At 34.5% G+C, this 24,005-nt stretch overlaps 2 non-coding genes across 2 annotated transcripts; both read right to left on the reverse strand.

Annotated features, from left to right (window-relative positions):
* Positions 1 to 11,049: 11,049 nt before the first annotated feature.
* Positions 11,050 to 11,140, reverse strand: Trnay-gua (transfer RNA tyrosine (anticodon GUA)). Its single transcript is given in 2 exon segments — positions 11,050 to 11,085; positions 11,104 to 11,140. It is a non-coding gene; the product is annotated as a tRNA-Tyr (tRNA).
* An 11,654-nt stretch (positions 11,141 to 22,794) lies between these two features.
* Positions 22,795 to 22,885, reverse strand: Trnay-gua (transfer RNA tyrosine (anticodon GUA)). The gene is given in 2 exon segments: positions 22,795 to 22,830; positions 22,849 to 22,885. It is a non-coding gene; the product is annotated as a tRNA-Tyr (tRNA).
* Positions 22,886 to 24,005: the final 1,120 nt, after the last annotated feature.

Genomic DNA, 24,005 nt, shown 5'->3' on the forward strand with positions numbered 1-24,005 from the left:
AAGACAATCAATGCATGTTGCAGTACCGTTCTGTTTACTAAATGAACATCTTCCCAGATCGATGACCAACATGACAGTAGCTGCTTAAATTTTCAACTTTGAAACCGCATCGTATGGTGAAATTTATGAAATAATAATTTCATGACAAGAAATGTTTATTTAAGCATTTGTATCATAGAAACCTAAACATTGACTTGTCATGCCTAACAACAGACAATTACTATATGGATTTTAGATGCGGATGTTAGTTTATTCGAAAGCATGATTATTGGAATATATATAGAGAATAACCGTTTACTGTCTCATCGTTTTGTAACATATCAGGCAAGGCTTAGAATAATATAACGGCGAGGCTTGCCGAGTCGTTATTTTATTCGTGCCGAGCCTGATATATTACAAAACGATGGGACAGTAACCTGTGTTTCTGTTTATCATACCACATGTTTCTAAAAATCTGCAAAACAATCCATTTTTTATATTTAAAATGTACGGATCCCCGCTGATTTTGCTGATCCGGCTTTCACACGTTGACATAAATGTAGCAACGGCGTTCGAAAAGACGACACGAATAATCGCTTATTTTAAACATCGTATAGAGAAAAAAAGTTGTTTGCGTTACGAATGTGAAGAGTACACCCGCTTTAATTATAAACGTCTTGAATTGGAGATCAGGAATGGACTTCAGCGACAAATTTAATCGAAGAACACACTTCACCGAATAGTTTGGGGACGCTATTTTGGAGAGGTGTATTAAAATTGACATTTTGATGACGGTGTCAATATTGACATTAGCGTGTTAAATCGTTTGTTAAAACGTTGAGGATTAGCATACAGTTATCATTTGTCTTGACTTTCTGTGCAACACTTGCGAGTGCAATGACTATATCGATATTTAAGACTTATTGTCACATTGATGACGTCATTTAACTTAGTAGTGCGGGCTGTGGTTATTTTTAAAAAATAAACGTTTTTATGATTTATGACTTTAAACTAGAATAAAATATATGCGTTTTTGGTATCAAATTGTTTGTTTTGTTGAACCTGATTAATGTTGATAGAAATTGTTGACTTTATTGCAAATCCCACGTAACTCCAAACATTGACTGATATAAGAACTTCCTGTTGACCATGATATAAAAAAATATATCAGGCAACGTTATATCAGGCAGATATCAATGCGGTGGTATGATAAATAAAGCTAGAAATTCTCAGTTTCGCAAAATCAATTTTGAGAAACCAATAAAGTTCTTACAATTATGGCGTTGAAAGTATTTCAAGCAAAAAAAGAGAATGCTTCCTGTTGAAATCCTTTTGATATACACCGCGTTCTGGGTAAATTGGGCAAATTGCATGTGCACAATTTTTCGTCACAGATACGTTGTCCGTACAGTCCGCACAGTTTTATTGAGAACGACAAACTGTCCACCTAAACTGGATTTCCGTTTAGAATAGATTTCATTTCAACGAAAAATTCAACAAAAGCTGCGAGTGTCACCCATGATTCACCTTCAGCTTCACAGGCTAATCTGGATTGACACTCTACGCGCAAGCATTAAGCGGATTGACACTCTACGCGCAAGCATTAAGCAGCTTCACAGGCTAATCTGGATTGACACTCTACGCGCAAGCATTAAGCACATATTTCACAGGCTAATCTGGATTGACACTGTACGCGCAAGCATTAAGCACATATTTCACAGGCTAATCTGAATTGACACTGTACGCAAAAGCATTTAGCACATATTTGGAGAACGCTGCTCAAATGAGCTTACCTTGCCTTCTTAATTTTCTTTTCCCGAGCGAGTGTGAAGTTGCATAATTGAATCAAACGTCCATTTGTTGAAGCAGTATTAATACTTGTTTGTAAAATTTACAAGAGGTTTGATCTAAAAAAAAACATGTTGCGCATTAATTTGCCATTGCATTTCATGGGTATTCCATGTTTCATGATTGCATCGTTATATATATATTAGGAGTTGAGTGATGACCATACAAATGGCACTATCAAAATAAGTTTTATGATAATGTGTTATTTTTAAAGTTATAATTTGACGTTGTGTTATATATATAATAAATTTATAGTTAAGTCGAGGAGAATCCTCAAATATCTATTTACGTACATCGAATCCATGTATTTTAAGTTATTGTTTACATTGTTTAAAAATCACAATTGGCATTCGGGCGCACAAATATTGAATGGACAAGGGACGGATGGAGTGAAAACATTTGGTTCATTTAGTGATCTACCCAAAGGAGACTATTACACAAAACATAACAAACTATAAAATAATGCTTACATTTTACTGGAAATAAGTTGCGACTGTCATAAGTTATTAAGAGAATGTTAGAAATACAATGCTTCAAGTTATGTTTAAAAAAAATATATACAATTAAGTCTGGAGCAATATTTAACGATATAAAATATGTTATATGTTGAAATTACATATTGATCATGTGATCATTGTTCTGTCTTTTTAAAAAAAATGTGCATTGCAAATATATTCACAGTACATAGTAAAAGTTTCTAAAATCATAAAGTATACATTTTATCTATATGGATTTCTACGTCAGAACAAATGCAATCGCATACAGGTTTTAGTGATATAATTGAATGCAATTAACATAGCAGCCAAAAATAAGAATATAAGATCTGACTCATTTAATAAATTAAAGTAACATCAATGTTAATATTACAATAATGACGTAAAGCCACGAATAATGTTTACAATGGTATAAGTTCACATGCGTTTGGCAACACTTGATTTCGATCTAGGTGTCAGCTTATTACCATTTGAAAATGGCCAATGCCCATGTTTCATAAAATATTCCTTCCTCAGTTTATGATGTTGCATCATCACATTTGTTAACTTGTCAGTTTGCACTGACTGCTTGTTTTCATTCGAGTGCGTACCATATCGGTGGTTGGACTCCAAGAAGCATGGCGAACTGTGGCGCCTGCCCTGTGGGCGCGAAAGGCGCGTTTCAAAAATACCATCATTATTATTATCATCACCGTCGCTTTCGTTCAGTTCTTGAATATTGTTTAATCCACTAAATCCAACATTTTCAATAGAGGAAGCTTCCCGTTTTGGCGCGTGATTTGGTTCGTTTGCATACAGTTCCTCGAGTGCCTTCTGGTAATCCCCGGAACCTTCCGGAATAGCCCTAATAATCCCAAGTAAAGGCTGCGTGGGCGTATTGGGCAGCGAAAAACGTCGTTGATTCCTCGGAACTACTTTTCTGCCGTGTAAGGACATATTTGCTTATTTTACAATTAAAACTCGTCTGCTGGTTAGTTTACTGAATCAGGTATGTATCAATCCGCAAAAAATAGCATTCGTCTTATAATTAGGTGGGTTGCAAATACATTTGCAAATGTTTAAATTATGCAAACCGGTATATAATCCATCAGTATTGCAATATGCGGTATATTCACCATGAGAAGTTCTTATCCGTTTTTATTAAAATTGTGATCACGATGATGTTTATGGTCAATTCTTCACTGGGTAATCCGAATGACATCTGTATTCAATTGGACGAAAAATAATTGCCACAAATAGCCACACAATTACAATGTGCCTTATATTCCATTAAAATCAACGTATTATTGACCCCAAAACAATACTTAGATCAACACTAAGTTCATTTTGTTATTCAGACCAACTAATTATGCACAATCATTTAGAAAAGTAAATAGTTGTTGAAAAGTATGTTAGCCAGTTTTATATCACAGATATAACAGGAAATCTTAAGGCGTTCTCTTCAATTACAAATCAAATGTGCATAAGAAAGCAAACGACGTTAGCGAAAGAAGTGAACACCGTCGCGATTAAGTAATTCACTTACCACAAACAGCGTCTAAAGCGAAATAAATGTTTAAATGAGTTGAAAGACGATTAACACATCGTTTTTGTATTTGATTCTGAAAACGAACTATAGCATTTACAATAATTCATTCAATAGCCAATAATTGAAAGCACATGAGTTCAACAGGCAAATGCTGTCTAATCGATAGTCATTTTACAAAGAGCTTTATTTACAGGCTTTTAGGTTTCCAGCAATTGAATTGCGATGTTATAGTGATGTGATTCAAAGTCAAGTGTTAGAACAAACAAAATGTTCAATAGTCACGTAAGTGTCTAAACAGTTTACGGGCTAGATACGGAAGTGTTAAGGATCTGCTCAAATAAAAATAATTGAGTTATTTAATATATAAAACCGTCATACTCTATGTATAAAACATTATCCATTATATAATGGCCTGGTAAAGCATCATGGTAGATTTTACAGTTTTATTTTTCAGAAAATGCGTGTTAATTGACATCTGTTGAGATGTTGACATGGCGCCTACACAGCTCAAGAAGGGTTGCTCGCCAAATCTTGGAATGTTTAATAAGGTGTATTAATTTTGTTTTTAATTAGACATTGCGGAACGTGTTAACACTTGTTGTAGTGATTTACTGTCATTTAATTTATATATTATACATGCATTATATATTTTTTGGAATATTCTAAATAAATTATGATAACAAAATATAAAAAAAGTGTTCTTTACGAGCGATAAGACTTAAAACACTTCTTTCGCGTAATAGGATTACAAACTCGTTTTGATTTTTGACACAATTTCGTAAAAGTAGAATACATTTTGTTTGCCCTATTTTCTATAATTCATATTTTATATCGATAATAATATCTTTATAATTTATTCCAGTGGCTTTGATGAAAAATATACATCTTTATTGATGTTAAAGCAAGTATTGCAAACGCGAACTGAAAACAAGTACGATCGGTAATGCCTCGGTCACACTGTAACGAATCAGAGCTACGAACGAGCTACGAATACTTTTCGGCACAGTTCGTAGCTATCCTTACTGAACCGTGGCTCTCCGTACTTGATCCGTGATCAGTCGTAGTAGTTTTTGGATGTCCGTAGCGACTCTTGACAATTTTTGAACATGTTCAAAAAATTGCTACGAATTTATCGACCGTAGCGTATCCGTAGAAGTCCGTACTAAACCGTAGTGATCCGTACTAGTTCGTAACGTCGTCCGTACCTTTTCGTAGGCCCAAAGATTTTCAAGGACTTCTACGGATTGATTCGAAGAACTACGGAGCGGTACGGTTACGCTACGTATTAGCTACGATTATTCCACGGATATACTACGGAAAGCCACGGTTCCTGTACGTTGTACTACGGATATACAGGAATTTGCACGATCTTGTACGATGTACTTCATTTCAGCACGAAACAGTACGGACATGTACGGTCCACGACAATAAATTGCTACTGAAATACATTATTGAAATTGAAATTGAAACCGTACTTGCATTTGTTGAGTTAACAATCAAGAACCGCCAGCGTTTGCGATAAATTTGTTACACTTGGATATTGATATGGCACAAAATGCAGAGGCCGTAGTCAAGCTGCTTGACGATATGCGCAGAGGTAATAATGATTCCGTATCGTATAACTAGTATAGCTTTGTGCAAAAAGTTACGTATTTTGAAAATATTAGAATTTGAACTTACGAGTAATACATTTTTTTATTTTGCAGGTAAGTGTCTGCCTCATATGCCTTTTGAATCTTGCTCTAATTTTTACGTGATGTAATACTTGTTAAATTAATAGCCGACATAATAAAATACAAAATTAATCATACTTTTCTAAGCATAATCTATATTTCTACATCAATAATTACATACTTTATCAGATCAGAGAAGAAAAATGAGGTGGTGGATAAGAGACTGGCTTTTAAGACGACCCGCTCTCGCCCAATACGATACTTTGATGGCCGAACTGATGGCTGAAGATCCGGCGGCATTTAGAAACTTCACCAGAATCGGGCCTGATATGTTCCATGAGCTATTACAGGTCGTTGGTCCAAGGATCACGAAGAACCACACCTGGTTCAGACAGTCCATCAATCCAGATTTGAAGTTGGCAATTACCTTAAGGTTCTTGGCCACAGGGGGGCAGTTACCGTACATTGATGTGCTGGGGGTGTTATCCAGACTCCTACTGAGCCTGAGGAGTGGAAGGCCATAGCCGATCGCGGCAAAATGGCAATTTCCACACGCCATTGGAGCTCTAGACGGAAAGCATGTAGCCATACAATGTCCAAGAACGGTGGCTAAAACTATAAAGGTTACCATTCTGTTGTGCTGATGGCCCCGGTGGACGTCGATTACCAAATCATATGGGTAAATATTGGATCGTATTTGCCATGAGGACATTGCTCATGAAGCCATTCTCACGACGAGGCCTTGTGAAGGACGAGCGAATTTTAAACTATCGCTCTTCTAGAGCCAGGAGAGTTGTGGAGAATGCTTTTGGTATTTTCGCTCAGCGATTTCGATGCTTAATGTCTATTCTGCCACTAAGACTCTTCCCCAGACACGGCTGATTCCATTATTTCTGTTACGCGCTGTTGCTGCCGCTTGCATGTTCTCTTCTATTGGAGGCATTTTGTGTATGACAATACGAGAGGCTGTGGGCGCAATATTCAATCGTAGTTCGTTCCTACCTGTCCGTACCAGTCCGTCGCAATTCCCACTGCTTCGTAGCGGACCGTTCTAGTTCGTACTTAATCGTAACAGACCGTAGCGGACTCGTAGTTTGATCGTACCGATTCGTGGCGCTCCGTACTAAATCGCGTCGATCAGTAGCAGTCCGTACTTTTCCTTGTTCGTTTTCCAACATTTTGATGGTAGATTCGTCGAAATCCGTACTCACATCGTTGTTCTCCGTACTGAAATCGTAGCGGCCTACGAATTTTGACAATTTCGTAGTCATTCGTAGCCGATTCAATCGTAGCTCATTCGTAGCCCTGATTCGTGACAGTGTGACCGAGGCATAACTACTCTGGCGAAATAATCCGAAAATCAAAGAGTTTTTGATTAGTCTAACATTCATGCTTAACAACACCTCAACGGTCTCCAATATATACAAATAGCTGCTCTTAGTGTATCTAAAAGAAAATCATATTGAAGTTCTTAAAATCTACAACACTAGCAATCGAACATATTTTCGTTTAAATCAGTAGCATCTTCTCCCCAAAAAATTGCTGTAATGTCGGGTTAAAGATATACAAGTATAAAGTAATCCACAAAAAAGTTTTAAGTAAGCGTTGTATTATGCAATGGATAGTGTAAATTAGTCAGAACACATACGTAAAGCGAATGTAAACGTTTACCCCTTACCTTAAAAACCAAAAGGACTTGTTTTCGAAGAATGCAATCACTTAAACACGATGTTGGCGTAAATAAAATAAAAAGTCTTTATTTGCGCCTCGTTCTTGGGCTTAATTATCTGTAAACGTCCGTACATGCCAATCAGGGACGACAATTTCCGTTTTAAAGGACATGTTCGTTTAAAACAGGTATCTTCTTAACGAAATTCAAGTTTAGGCGGAAACAGTCGTCACTTATTAGCCTTAGCGGACTGCACAGGATAATCAGGGACGACACTTTCGAACATGCATTACGCCCAGTTTTCACAAAACTAGGCTAAAACAAAGATTTTAATCGTTTGGTAGTTAGAAAACTCGTATTCGTGCATAACAGCGATGCACTGGTCTTATATAACCAATCGCAACGAAATCCTTAAGATTGCTAATGACATCCATATAACGTTTTCATAAGATTTACAGATACAATCTGTTAAACAGGCATTCAATTAATTATCAAACTCAGGTTAAATAAATGTTTTGGTGATTTACCTTTTTAACTGAACTGTTTACTTATAAAACAATATAGTTGATAGTTCGACCAATGGTAATTAATTAATTTAAATTTATTGGTCACAACTCGGCTTTGATGTTATTATGGCGGACATTATACATAATTTTCATGAACGCCACCCCTTATGTATTCAAATTACGATGTGGTACTCATTCCCTCAAATATAGATCGTTTGCAAGCTCAGAAAATAATTCTAATAAACGCACGACAACCGATCATGAAAATCGTGTATAATCGAGACAAACTCGAATACATAAGCCGCGCTCTGTGAAAACGGGTTTTAATACATGTGCGTAACATATTGCCCTAGATAAGCCTGTGTAGTCCGCTTTCAAATTGGTGGAATTTTTCGTTTAAGGGATGTTTTATCTAAACAGAAATCTAGACTTAGCGGAAACTGTCATCCTTTTTAAGTATCAATTTTTTTTTCATTGATTGTATGCTTACAAATTATTATTTTTTGTCATGTTGCCATTCCGGTCAAACTAATTCCCTGTTGGACGTATACACTAAGTTCACAAGAAAACACACGTTAAACAATCAGTATTTATTTTGTATTTAAAATGCAAAACATATCGAGTGTGAAGAAACAAATACCGATCACATTATTTCAACATTAAATACTCATATGGTCAAACAATTAGATAATGTTCTGTTGGCGTAGTAATATGCGGAGTCTATTTATAGCCTAAATAATGATTACAATGTGTTCGCCATTTTTCACAAAAATGCAGTGTAAACAATTTACTGGAATTAACTGGAACAAAGGTATGCACTAGGTAAACAACAGTTAGTGTTCATGGCAATTGTATCGCACAATATTTAATCGCTATCACTGTCTGGAATTATACGGATATGCTTGTAGCGTGGTTGATCAAGCATTCGGTGTTCGTGTTGGAGATTTAAACTGATGAACAAACACATTCTTCTGTGACACACCAACTTCAGAGCTGTGGAAATTGAATGTCACGTTACATCGGCAAATCACGCATTGCCGGGGTTGCAGATTGAGGAAGATTCTGCTTTGCAACAGCAGTTTGATTGGCATGTGAGAGAATCTTTTAAATTTGTTTTGCTTGATCATTGTTTAACCCACTATAGTTATTAAGACTGTTGACATTTTTCTGGCCTGAAATTTGTATGATCTGATGAGATGGGTCGTTTTCATCATTCAATTTCTGGATCAAGTCTTTTCTGGCACTGTAAACAGAATTTTGAAAAAGTATTTTTATACATAGTTATTCCTAATTTAGAAAAAATCAAATGGAAACACTGTATACTACAATTAAAGCTTTTGTAATTGTTTTATGTCCCTTTGCAAATTTTTATCGAAATGATTATACAAATATACACTGCATGGATCTGGAAAAATCATGGAGATAGGAATCTGGCTGAAAATAAGCAATCTTGAACAAATGGCGAAAATTTATAATTAAAAAGGTGTCTGATCATTTTCCTGTTTATTTGGGATATGTGAATAAGTTGCATTTAAATTAATCCTACCTATATGGGTTGATTCATGGCTCTGTTATCCCAGCATCCGCCATCATATCTGCCATGATGCTGTACTGCTTGTTGATGCCTATTTCTGACCTCCTGAACCAGCATAGCTGTGTGCTGTTGCACGGTGTGAGGACGAACGGACTGTTATCGCATCTAATTCACACCGGTCGTTTGTCTGCATACAGCTTATACAAATGGACAGGGTCTCTATTGGGCTTTTTGGGGACTACATAAGCCATTGGTTTGAATGACGTAACAATTAAACTTAATTTGTGTATAAAATAGTAACACTAAAAACAGCTTGCACTTAAATGCTTTAGACCATATAAAAAACAAGATATCGAGCGCGTTTATTTTTCAATTAACTGTTATTTATGAGTCAGGCCGAATTTCTTTTAATGCATACAATTTTAAATCATCAACAAGTTAAATATTTTATTAATTAAAAATAATTTATAAATGTAATACATTTTAATTAATTTTTCCCAATACATTTAAACAGCCATTTATATTAATGACTATTGAATCAAATACTTGATTTAAAAGGCATTACATGAGATGATTACTGTAGTTAAATGTTTCAGACATAGAATTTCATCTTGTATTTCTCGGATTTTCTCCTGTTCTGGTCTTGGTCTGGCGCTCGGTTGCTTGTGTTATGTACTCCTCGCCTGACTCAAAATCAACACCAAGTGTGACGTCCCCCCAGCAGAGTGTGTGTATTTCCTTTCCAGTCCTCATGCCAAAATGAGTTGTGCATATCATCCACACGAATGAACTAAGGCTCTGGGACTAGAATCGCCAAGTGTCTGGGCTGAATACATCGCCTCGATGTGCTCTTTTGTAAGTGCCACATCCTCTCTGGGTTTATTCCCATAGCCTTGTGTGTTTTTTCAAAGCCTTTTGTTTACTTGTCAGTACTTCCCGGTCTTTTTCAAATAGATTTTCATTCACGTGTGATAACTTACTGTTATTATGTTCGCAGCGTTTTGGGCTCGTACTCACTTTCATATTTTGTGTGACTCCCAAATAAAATTCACAAATCGACTCATTCGCACGAATATTTCATACATTTATTGAATCTTGTTTGCAAAGAAGAAATGGTCGAAGTCTTTAATGTCACTTACTGTTTTCTTTTTGGTGTTCATATTTTAATTTTCATTCAGGACATTGTCAATATTGACAACTCGAAAGTTTGGTTTCATTGTTGTTGTTGTAGCCACTGCTGCTGCAGTGGCTGTTGACGACTGTATCCCAGCAGAAAATGTTTCTAAAGCCCTTGGATATGTTTGGTTGGTTTCAGTTGTGATTAACAGTGCTGCTGCTACTGCTGTTTTATTCTGCTGCTAAACTTGATGTTACATTAACAATGTTTTTTTTTAAATTAAACTAATCGTCACAGTTAAATTTATCCACCGTTTTCCATGTCGTTCATTGCTAAGGTTCAGAGTCATAGCGTTTTAAAGCAGACGAACATTACGGTAATGTACATGTATGTACAAGCGAAGATAATGGGTATGTTGTTATGAATATTCATTGCAGAGTACTCGCCCTTCGAGGTCAGAATGGGGGAAAATAGTTCCGATAAAACAATGGAAATTATCGATAATTTAAACTGTTATTTTCCAGTGTTAGGAACAGTGAAATATCAGTTTTAATTCATTGATAGTTCTCTTTAAACCACTCGAAAGCCTAAATAAATTCTGTTTATAAACGAATTAAGTAAAAAGCATTACAAATAAAAGCAACAAATGAGAAAAGCCACTATTTAACTCCGATTTAAACTTATGAATGCTAAAAAGAGCGTCCCGCGAACCGGATTCGAACCAGTGACCTAAGGATGTCAGTTGTTCTAAATCACTACAGTCCTCCGCTCTACCAACTGAGCTATCGCGGGATAACGTCTTAAAAGTGGACTTTTGGTCAGAACGGTGATATTAAATGCTCAAGAAGCGACCAATATCATGCACCGTACACGTATCAATCATCTGGAATATGCCGTTAACGTGTGTGGGATAGTTATCTGACGTTTACCAAAGTTATACATTAAGTTATATAAAGGTAAAACATCAAACAAGTTAAACCATTCCAACACTGTTCATAAAAATGATACAAAAATACTTTGTATGCGTATTTGAATCACAACACTACGCATTTAAGCTTACATTGTGCCATAAAACTCCCTATTGGAAGCTAAGCTTGTAGGTAACACTCCATAACCATAAAACTCCGTTTCACTTTATTTTAAATCAGGGGGTCGTGGTTTGATAATATTAACATGCTTGGACGGGCAAACAAAGTTACCGATATTAAAATGTCAATGAAAACAATATATTACAATGATTACAACTATATACATCATTAGATCATTAGATACTTAAACTTTCTGTCGGTTCTTTTCCCGAAAGACAAATATTCAATATAAATAATCATCATATAATGAGAATGAACAATAATAACATGGTATTTGTTTCAATTCAAATATGGCAAATATTTATCAAGAATATTTCCAAATCGACCAGTTATTATAGCTGCACAATCCTTGATATCAAATAATGCATGGGGTGTTAAACCCGTGTTTATTTTATGACACGCACTTTTAATAACATCTCTTACTATTAGTAAAATGTCTACATGTGAAATAAAGAAAAGCAATTACGATAGGTTTTCTCTGTTTACGTTCTAATTTATGGTAGAACGTATGGTTATGATTGTCTATACATGATAAACCAATACTTATATCGATCTAATGAAGCATTTTTAAAATTATATTGTCAACCGTCATATTCTCACTGTAGTACGAGTAGTTATTACGTTTGTGTATTTGTATGAGCATGAACAATCTGCAAAAGTAAAGCAAGTATTATCATACCACCGCAGTGATATCTGCCTGATATAACGTTGCTTGATATATATTTTTTATATCATGGTCAACAGCAAGTTCTTATATCAGTCATGTGTGGATGATGGTCATATTTCTCGGAATATACTATACGGTAATCATTTTTAGTAAAATCGATTCAGATTCAATGCGGGGAAACACGTGGTCAGAATTGAGAAAACATGACCGCCGATGCATCGATAAGATGGAAAATTTGAGTGTTTAAACAGGTACATCTTCCTTATTACTTACTTGTTTTTAATCGGATGACGCCGATCATAGGGCCAGCCGGACGCGGTTTCATCGAGTATCAACCGTTTCCCTCTGGCTAGTCTGAGTGTGGAGATTACTCATGGAGTATTTTGCGATTTCCTGAACCGTCAATTGCTGTTGTACACGGACTAACAATAATATAACTGTTTTCACACTAATTAGCACTGTTTAAGTACCAGTTGTTCATGCGGACGCATTGAAACTGGCAAAAATGGATACATCGATTGCTAATGGCGTTATTTTCAAGGTAAAGTTGAGTTTCGATTGGTTTTGACGATTGCTGTTGAGCACGCACATGGCTGTTTTACACGGACAATTTATAGAACAACTGTTGTTGAGCACGCACATTTCAAGGAATACCGTTTTCACCGCCGAATAAGTCTAAAACAACGTCGCATTGGCATGTTCTGATACATGTAGCGATACATATCTTATGCAAACGCACTGAAAATGTTGATTCGTATACGAAGTTGGCAATCTGGATCATCAAAATTTTATTTTCAATAGGAATTTTATTGCTAGCCTCTTTCGGTGTAGCTGCCTTTTGTAATGGCTTGCGAGTATTTGAAAATGTTGCTTTTCCTCCAGACAGTTTTATTTATATTTGCTTTGGATTGCTGTATTTGCTTGACGAAATCCCTTCATGATATTGTCATTTAAGTGAATGTTCAATTGTTTTCAGAACAATTTTTCATGCTAAAGGGACAAGTACATATAAACTTTATAAAGACAGGATAACATATTACCCTATTACTATACAGTTTGTGACCAGAACATAAAGGATGAATATGATTTGGAATTGGGCATAAATTTAAACAACTTGAAAACGTATTTTATTTCCTAAAGATTGTGTACTGTGTTTAACGCTTTCAGAGATCAATTCATCAAGTATTTTTGTAAACAGTATATTTTTTTCGAGTGAATATACTTAACACATTTGATGACATAGATTAGAAGCATTTTTTTTCGTCACGATGCTCAAATGTACTTACATTGCCTTCTTATTTTTCTTTTCCCGAGCGAGTGTGAAGTTGCATAATTGAATCAAACGTCCATTTGTTGAAGCAGTATTAATAGTTGTTTGTAATATTTACAAGAGGTTTGATCTCAGGTAAAACACGTTGCGCATTAATTTGCCATTGTATTTTATGGGTATTCCATGTTTCATGATTGCATCGTTATATATATATTAGGAGTCGAGTGATGACCAGACAAATGGCACTATCAAAAGAAGTTTTATGATAATGTGTTATTTTTAAAGTTATAATTTGACGTTGTGTTATATATATAATAAATTTATAGTTAAGTCGAGGAGAATCCTCAAATAGCTATTTACGTACACCGAATTCGGTCCATGTATTTTAAGTTATTCTTTACATTGTTTAAAAATCACAATTGGCAATCGGGCGGACAAACATTGAATGGACAAGGGACGGATAGAGTGAAAACATTTGGTTCATTTACTGATCTACTTAAAGGGGGCTATTACACAAAACATAACAAACTATAAAATAATGCGTACATTTTGCTGGAAATAAGTTATTAAGAGAGTGTTAGAAATACAATGCTTCAAGTTACGTTTAAAAAAATATACAATTAAGTCTGGAGCAATATTTAACGATATAAAATATGTTATATGTTGAAGTTACATATTGATCATGTGATCATTGTTCTGTGTTTTTAAAAAAGTTGTGCATTGCAAATATATTCACAGTATATAGTAAACGTTTTTTAAAATCATAAAGTATACATTTTATCTATATGGGTTTCGTCGTAAGAACAAATGCAATCTCATACAGGTTTTAGTGATATAATTGAATGCAATTAACATAGCAGCCCAAAATAAGAATATAAGATCTGACTCATTAAATAAATTAAAGTAACATCAATGTAAATATTCAATAATGACGTAAAGCCACGAGTAATGTTTACAATAGCATAAGTTCACATGTGTTTGGCAACACTTGATTTCGATCTAGGTGTCAGCTTATTACCATTTGAAAATGGCCAATGCCCATGTTTCATTAAATATTCCTTCCTCAGTTTATGATGTTGCGTCATCACATTTGTTAACTTGTCAGTTTGCACTGACTGCTTGTTTTCATTCGAGTGCGTACCATCTCGGTGGTTGGACTCCAAGAAGCATGGCGAACTGTGGCGCCTGCCCTGTGGGCGCGAAAGGCGCGTTTCAAAAATACCATCATTATTATCATCATCACCGTCGCTTTCGTTCAGTTCTAGAATATTGTTTAATCCACTCAATCCAACATTTTTAATAGAGGAAGCTTCCCGTTTTGGCGCGTGATTCGGTTCGTTTGCATACAGTTCCTCGAGTGCCTTCTGGTAATCCCCGGAACCTTCCGGAATAGCCCTAATAATCCCAAGTAAAGGCTGCGTAGGCGTATTGGGCACCGAAAAACGTCGTTGATTCCTCGGAACTACTTTTCTGCCATGTAAGGACATATTTGCTTATCTTACAATTAAAACTCGTCTGCTGCTTATTTTACTGAATCAGGTATGTATCAATCCGCAAAAAATAGCATTCGTCTTATAATTAGGTGGGTGGCAAATACATTGGCATATGTTCAAATTATGCAAACCGGTATATAATCCATCAGTATTGCAATATGCGGTATATTCACCATGAGAAGTTCTTATCCGTTTTTATTAAAATTGTAATCACGATGATGTTATGGTCAATTCTTCACTGGGTAATCCGAATGACATCTGTATTCAATTGGACGAAAAAAAATTGCCACAAATAGCCACACAATTACAATGTGCCTTATATTCCATTAAAATCAACGTATTATTGACCCCCCAAAAATACTTAGATCAACACTAAGTTAATTTTGTTATTCAGCCAACTAATTATGCACAATCATTTAGAAAAGTAACCAGTTGTTGAATAGTATGTTAGACAGTTTTATATCACAGATATAACAGGAATTCTGAATGCGTTCTCTTCAATTACAAATCAAATGTGCATAATAAAGCAAACGGCGATAGCGAAAGAAGTGAACACCGTCGCGATTAAGCAATTCACTGACCACAAACAGCGTCTAAAGCGAAATAAATGTTTAAATGAGTTGAAATACGATTAGCACATCGTTTTTGTATTTGATTCTGAAAACGAACTATAGCATTTACAATAATTCATTCAATAGCCAATAATTGAAAGCACATTACCCACTCAGTTCAACATGCAAATACTGTCTAATCGATAGTAATTTTACAAAGAGATTTATTTACAGGCTTTTAGGTTTCCAGCAACTGAATTGCGATGTTATAGTGATGTGATTTAAAGTCAAGTGTTAGAACAAACAAAATGTTCAATAGTTACGTAAGTGTTTAAACAGTTTACGGGCTAGATATGGAAGTGTTAAGGATCTGCTCAAATAAAAATAATTGAGTTATTTACTAAATAAAACCGTCATACTCTATGTATAGAACATTATCAATTATATAATGGCCTGGTAAAGCATCATGGTAGATTTTACAGTTTTATTTTTCAGATAATGCGTGTTTATTGACATCTGTTGAGATGTTGACATGGCGCCTATACAGATCAAGAAGGGGTGCTCGCCAAATCTTGGAATGTTTAATAAGGTGTCGTTTAATAATGCGCAAGACATGGTTTTTTTTAATTAGACATTGCGGAACTTGTTAACACTTGTTGTAGTGATTAACTGTCATTTAATTTATTTATTATATATGTATTATATATTTTTTGGAATATTCGAAAGAAATTATGAAAACAAAATTTAAAAATAAAAAGTGTTCCTTATGAGTGATAAGACTTAAAACACTTTTTTCGCGTAATAGGATTACAAACTCGTTTTGATTTTTGACACAATTTCGTAAAAGTAGAATACATTTTATTTGCCTTATTTTCTATTATTCATATTTTATATCGATTATAATATCTTTATATTTTATTCCAGTGGCTTTGATGAAAAATATACATCTTTATTGATGTTAAAGCAAGTATTGCAAACGCGAACTGAAAATAAGTACGATCGGTAACTACTCTGGCGAAATAATCCGGAAATCAAAGAGCTTTTGATTAGTCTAACATTTCATGCTTAACAACACCTCAACGGTCTCCAATATATACAACTAGCCGCTCTTGGTGTATCTAAAAGAAAATCATATTGAAGTTCTTAAAATCTACATCACTAGCAATCAAACATATTTTCGTTTAAGTCAGTAGCATCTTCTCCCCCCCAAAATTGCTGTAATGTCGGGTTGAAGATATACAAGTATAAAGTAATCCACAAAAACGTTTTAAGTAAGCGTTGTATTATGCAATGGATAGTGTAAATTAGTCAGAACACATACGTGAAGCGAACGTATACGTTCACCCCTTACCTTAAAAACCCAAAGGACTTGTTTCCGAAGAATGCAATCACTTAAACACGATGTTGGCGTAAATATAATAAAAGGTCTTTATTTGCGCCTCGTTCTTGGGCTTAATTATCTGTAAAAGTCCGTACATGCCAATCAGGGGCGACAATTTCCGTTTTAAAGGAAATGTTCGTTTAAAACAGGTATCTTCTTAACGAAATTCAAGTTTTGGCGGAAACAGTCGTCACTTATTAGCCTTAGCGGACTGCACGGGATAATCAGGGACGACACTTTCGAACATGCAGATACAATCTGTTAAACAGGCATGCAATTAATTATCAAACTCAGGTTAAATAAATGTTTTGGTGATTTACCTTTTTAACTGAACTGTTTATTTATAAAACAATATAGTTGATAGTTCGACCAATGGTAATTAATTAATTTAAATTTATTGGTCACATCTCGGCTTTGGTGTTATTATGGCGGACATTTTACATAATTTTCATGAACGCCACCCCTTATGTATTCTAATTACGATGTGGTACTCTTTCCCTCAAATATAGATCGTTTGCAAGCTCAGAAAATAATTCTGATAAACGCACGACAACCGATCGTGTATAATCGAGACAAACTCGAATACATAAGCCGCGCTCTGTGAAAACGGGTTTTAATACATGTGCGTAACATATTGTCCTAGATAAGCTTGTGTAGTCCGCTTTGGTGGAATTTTTCGTTTAAGGGTGTTTTATCTAAACAGAAATCTAGACTTAGCGGAAACTGTCATCCTTTTTTAAGTATCTTTTTTTTTTCTTTTGATTGTATGCTTACAAATTATTATTTTTTGTCATGTTGCCATTCCGGGCAAACTAATTCCCTGTTGGACGTATACACTAAGTTCACAAGAAAACACACGTTAAACAATCAGTATTTATTTTGTATTTAAAATGCAAAACATATCGAGTGTGAAGAAACAAACACCGATCACATTATTTCAACATAATATAATCATATGGTCAAACAATTAGATAATGTTCTGTTGGCGTAGTAATATGCGAAGTCTATTTATAGCCTAAATAATGATTACAATGTGTTCGCCATTTTAACACAAATGCAGTGTAAACAATTTACTGGAATTAACTGGAACAAAGGTATGCACTCGGTAAACAACAGTAAGTGTTCATGGCAATTGTATCGCACAATATTTAATCGCTATCACTGTCTGGAATTATACGGATATGCTTGCAGCGTTGTTGATCAAGCATTCGGTGTTCGTGTTGGAGATTTAAACTGATGAACAAACACATTCTTCTGTGACACACCCACTTCAGAGCTGTGGAAATTGATGTCACGTTACATCGGCAAATCACACATTATCGGGGTTGCAGATTGAGGAAGATTCTGCTTTGCAACAGCAGTTTGATTGGCATGTGAGAGAATCTTTTAAATTTGTTTTGCTTGATCATTGTTTAACCCACTATAGTTATTAAGACTGTTGACATTTTTCTGACCTGAAATTTGTAATGATCTGATGAGATGGGTCGTTTTCATCATTCAATTTCTGGATCAAGTCTTTTCTGGCACTGTAAACAGAATTTTGAAAAAGTATTTTTATACATAGTTATTCCTAATTTAGAAAAAATCAAATGGAAACACTTTATACTACAATTAAAGCTTTTGTAATTGTTTTATGTCCCTTAGAAATTTCATCGAGATGATAATACAAATATACACTGCATGGATCTGGAAAAATCATGGAGATAGGAATCTGGCTGAAAATAAGCAATCTTGAACAAATGGCGAAAATTTATAATTTAAAAGGTAACTGATCATTTTCCTGTTAATTTGGGATATGTGAATAAGTTGCATTTAAATTAATCCTACCTATATGGGTTGATTCATGGCTCTGTTATCCCAGCATCCGCCATCATATCTGCCATGATCACCATCTGTACGTCGATAATCCAAACTCAGTTGGATAATTCAAACTGGAGAAAAAAAATGTCGGCCGAAACTGAAACTGAAAGTGAAAGGTAGGTGATTATTTTATAAAATCTGCTAATTTAGTAACTATAAGGACATAATTTTTCTACACATGCGATAATGAATGTCTGACACACACATGCGTTTTGAGTTTTGCAATGATTTTGTAGTTTTCTAGTAAAAACGATAAATTTGTCTTCGGAAAAAGCTTATTTTCATGAAATGCGACCTTTGTATTGATTTATTTACACGTTAATTTACAAAACTGCGAACGAAACTGTAACAAAGATATACCAAATTATATCATGAATGTTCTTTAAAATTTTACTTTTAACACATAGTGTGTCTCTGTGTTAAAATCATGTGTTTGCAGGACAGTTATACAATTGTATGGATAAATCCAAACTGATATGAAAAATTCTTTGGATATTAACCAAACTCAAAATGGATAATGCACAAACTGCGATGTATTGCACATGTTTTCCAAAGACAGGTTGGATAATATTCTTTGAAAACGACTATTTATAACCCAAAACTACACAATGTTTATAATTGAATATAAATAATACTTTCAACGAACATCAACATTCATTTATTTGTTATTAGTGAAATCAATTTCAAATGAACTTGCATATATATACAATTGAGATTAGAAGCAAATTGAGCATGCGAAATTTGCATTCCTCGTACACAGAGATGCCATAACACGTGTTCCATGTCATTTGGATAGGATGAAAAGCATAGGAATTTAAAAATGTCCCTACGTATTATTTAATTGAATTAAAGGGGTTCGAGTCGAAGCTGCAGGTTAAAGTGGCACGTGCCCCGCTATTTCATGTATTTGTCACCATATTAGAGGTTTCGAATATTATTTGAGGCATTACTGATCTGATTTATTATACATTATATCAAAAAAATTGCATCGAATGGTACACAAATATTTAAGGTTCATATCGACGGCTAGTATAGCATTTTACTTTCTGAAATGTATTTACATATTGAAAGAACATATTTAATGATTTCTCAAAACAGACATATATATTAAAAATCTCTGTAAAAAAATGTTTTTTTTTAAATAATAATACAAAGTTTTCCCGTGACCCCTTCGACGGCGCGGGAAAATTGAAGTAGTAGTTAAATATTTACGAGTGAATTGTACAGTACCCCGCTATGCGCATGCTCACTGACGTTAAACGACTTTTGACGGTATTTTAGAATATAAAACTTGCGATTCCTATATGAAATGACTTTGAAACCTTGGTTTGAATAACATTTGTGGACTTTTAACTATTTTTCTTTCCGATTTCATCAATTACGTATTATTCCTTCCGATTTAATGATACTAAAATTTTGACTTTTTATAATTTGAAATATTTGATATTTCATTATATAGGGACATACCGTCGATTCGCTCCTTTAAACTGGTTGCAAATAGTTTTTGAGCCGGGGCTTGGGCACATAGAATTGGCTTTATTTCGCTACGTGGTAGGGCCAGACTAATAGAGACATTCGTATAAAAATGCTTATTTATTTTCAATATTTGAATACAGTTTAATGAAATATACATTGTTCAGTTCAAATCCTTTTGCGGAAATGGAGATCGATCGGCATGACGAAGAATTTGAGTTGTCATTTCTAGACGAAGAAGAAGAAAATAATAAAAAAGAAAACAGTTTTACATGGAAAGATAAATCAATCATTATGTTATGATGCTTGATTAACAATGTGTTAAAATGCTTTTGTTGTCAGCAATTAACTAAATCTCGAAATATTTTACAAGAGTGTTCATTTTACATAGATTTTTACATAAAGACATATGGCAGTTTGGTCATTATCCATCGACTTCCTAATGTTAGTTTTGAATTATCCATACACTAGTTAGGTCATTATCCAATTTGAATATTCTTGAACAAAACAAATACACATATATTGCGTTTTCGAACATTTACGCCAATCATAGTTTGTACATACATATATGAAAGGTTAATACATAAGTCCAAGCATTAAATCATTAAAAACATTCGATTATAATTGTTTTTGGCCTCAAACTTTCGAAAATTTCATTTACTTTTTCCAGATTTTCAAACATATTCATTTTATTTCGACGTAATTGTTTTTTTTAAATTGTTATGGGTTTATTAGCGCATTGTATCCGGCAATTAACATTTTATAAAAAAGAAACGTTAATTATGTCACAACTAAACTTAGATAAACGTGTTATTATAAATAAATGACTGGAGTCTTTATTTCTGTCGCAATTTTTTTCTTCATTTTGAATTATCCTACTCAGTTTGGATTATCGACGTACAGGGGGTGATGATGCTGTACAGCTTGTTGATGCCTATTTCTGACCTCCTGAACCAGCAAAGCTGTGTGCTGATGCACGGTGTTAGGACGAACGGACTGTTATCTTATCTAATTTACACCGGCCGTTTGTCTGCATACAGCTTATTCAAATGAACAGGGTCTCTATTTGGGCTCTTTGGGGACTACATAAGCCATTGGTTTGAATGACCGAACAATTAAACTTAATTTGTGTATAAAATAGTAACACTAATAAAAGTTTCCACTAAAATGCTTTAGACCATATAAACAACAAGATATCGAGCGCGTTTTTTTTCAATTAACTGTTATTTATGAGTCAGGCCGAATTTCTTTTAATGCATACAATTTTAAATCATTAACAAGTTAATCATTTTATTAATTAAAAATAATTTATAAATGTGTTACATTTTAATTAATTTTACCCAATACATTTAAATAGCCATTTATATTAATGACTATTGAATCAAATACTTGATTTAAAAGGCATTACATGAGATGATTACTGTAGTTAAATGTTTCAGACATAACATTTCATCTTGTATTTCTCGGATTTTCCCCTGTTCTGGTCTTGGTCTGGCGCTCGGTTGCTTGTGTTATGTACTCCTCGCCTGACTCAAAATCAACACCAAGTGTGACGTCCCCCCAGCAGAGTGTGTGTATTTCCTTTCCAGTCCTCATGCCAAAATGAGTTGTGCATATCATCCACACGAATGAACTAAGGCTCTGGGACTAGAATCGCCAAGTGTCTGGGCTGAATACATCGCCTCGATGTGCTCTTTTGTAAGTGCCACATCCTCTCTGGGTTTATTCCCATAGCCTTGTGTGTTTTTTTCAAAGCCTTTTGTTTACTTGTCAGTACTTCCCGGCCCTTTTCAAATAGTTTTTCATTCACGTGTGATAATTTACTGTTATTATGTTCGCAGCGTTTTGGGCTCGTACTCACATCCATATTTTGTGTGACCCCCAAATAAAATTCACAAATCGATTCATTCGCAGGAATATTTTATACATCTATTAAATCTTGTTTGCAAAGAAGAAATGGTTGAAGTCGTTCATATCACTTACTGTTTTCTTTTTGGTGTTCATATTTTAATTTTCATTCAGGAAATTGTCAATATTAACAACTCGAAAGTGCCATTTCATTGTTGTTGTTGTAGCCATTGCTGCTGCAGTGGCTGTTGACGACTGTATCCCAGCAGAAAATGTTTCTGAAACCCTTGGATATGTTTGGTTGGTTTCAGTTGTGATTAACAGTGCTGCTGCTACTGCTGTTTTATTCTGCTGCTAAACTTGATGTTAAATTAACGATGTCTTTTTAAAAAATTAAACTAATCGTCAAAGTCAAATATATCCACCGTTTTCCATGTCGTTCATTGTTAAGGTTCAGAGTCATGGCTTTTTAAAGCAGACGGGCATTACGGTAATGTACATGTATGTACAAGCGAAGATAATGCGTATGTTGTTATGAATATTCATTGCAGAGTACTCGCCCTTCGAGGTCAGAATGGGGGAAAATAGTTCCGATAAAACAATGGAAATTATCGATAATTTTCACTGTTATTTTCCAGTGTTAGGAACAGTGAAATATCAGTTTTAATTCATTGATAGTTCTCTTTAAACCACTCGAAAGCCTAAATAAATTCTGTTTATAAACGAATTAAGTAAAAAGCATTACAAATAAAAGCAACAAATGAGAAAAGCCACTATTTAACTCCGATTTAAACTTATGAATGCTAAAAAGAGCGTCCCGCGAACCGGATTCGAACCAGTGACCTAAGGATGTCAGTTGTTCTAAATCACTACAGTCCTCCGCTCTACCAACTGAGCTATCGCGGGATAACGTCTTAAAAGTGGACTTTTGGTCAGAACGGTGATATTAAATGCTCAAGAAGCGACCAATATCATGCACCGTACACGTATCAATCATCTGGAATATGCCGTTAACGTGTGTGGGATAATTATCTGACGTTTACCAAAGTTATACATTAAGTTATATACAGGTAAAACATCAAACAAGTTAAAAAAATTACAACACTGTTCATAAAAATGATACAAAAATACTTTGTATGCGTATTTGAATCACAACACTACGCATTTAAGCTTACATTGTGCCATAAAACTCCCTATTGGAAGCTAAGCTTGTAGGTAACACTCCATAACCATAAAACTCCGTTTCACTTTATTTTAAATCATGGGGTCGTGGTTTGATAATATTAACATGCTTGGACGGGCAAACAAAGTTACCGATATTAAAATGTCAATGGAAACAATATATTACAATGATTACAACTATATACATCATTAGATACTTTCACTTTCTGTCGGTTCTTTTCCCGAAAGACAAACATTCAATACAAATAATCATCATATAATGAGAATGAACAATAATAACATGGTATTTGTTTCAATTCAAATATGGCAAATATTTATCAAGAATGTTTCCAAATCGACCAGTTATTATAGCTGCACAATACTTGATATCAAATAATGCATGGAGTGTTAAACCCGTGTTTATTTTATGACACGAACTAACATCTCTTACAATTAGTAAAATGTCTAGATGTGAAATAAAGAAAAGCAATGACGATAGGTTTTCTCTGTTTACGTTCTAATTTATGGTAGAACGTATGGTCTATACATGATAAACCAATACTTATATCGATTTAATGATGCATTTTTAAAATTATATTGTCAACCGTCATATTCTCATTGTAGTACGAGTAGTTATTAAGTTTGTGTATTTGCATGAGCATGAACAATCTGCAGAAGTAAAGCAAGTTAAATCATACCACCGCAGTGATATCTGCCTGATATAACGTTGCTTGATATATCATGGTAAACAGCAAGTTCTTATATCAGTCATGTGTGGTTGATGGTCATATTTCTCGGAATATACTATAAAGTAATCTTTTTTAGTAAAATCGATTCAGATTCAAGATTCAACAAAACAAACAAT

This window comes from Dreissena polymorpha, chromosome 16 (assembly GCF_020536995.1).
Source record: "Dreissena polymorpha isolate Duluth1 chromosome 16, UMN_Dpol_1.0, whole genome shotgun sequence".
Lineage (NCBI taxonomy): Eukaryota > Metazoa > Mollusca > Bivalvia > Myida > Dreissenidae > Dreissena > Dreissena polymorpha.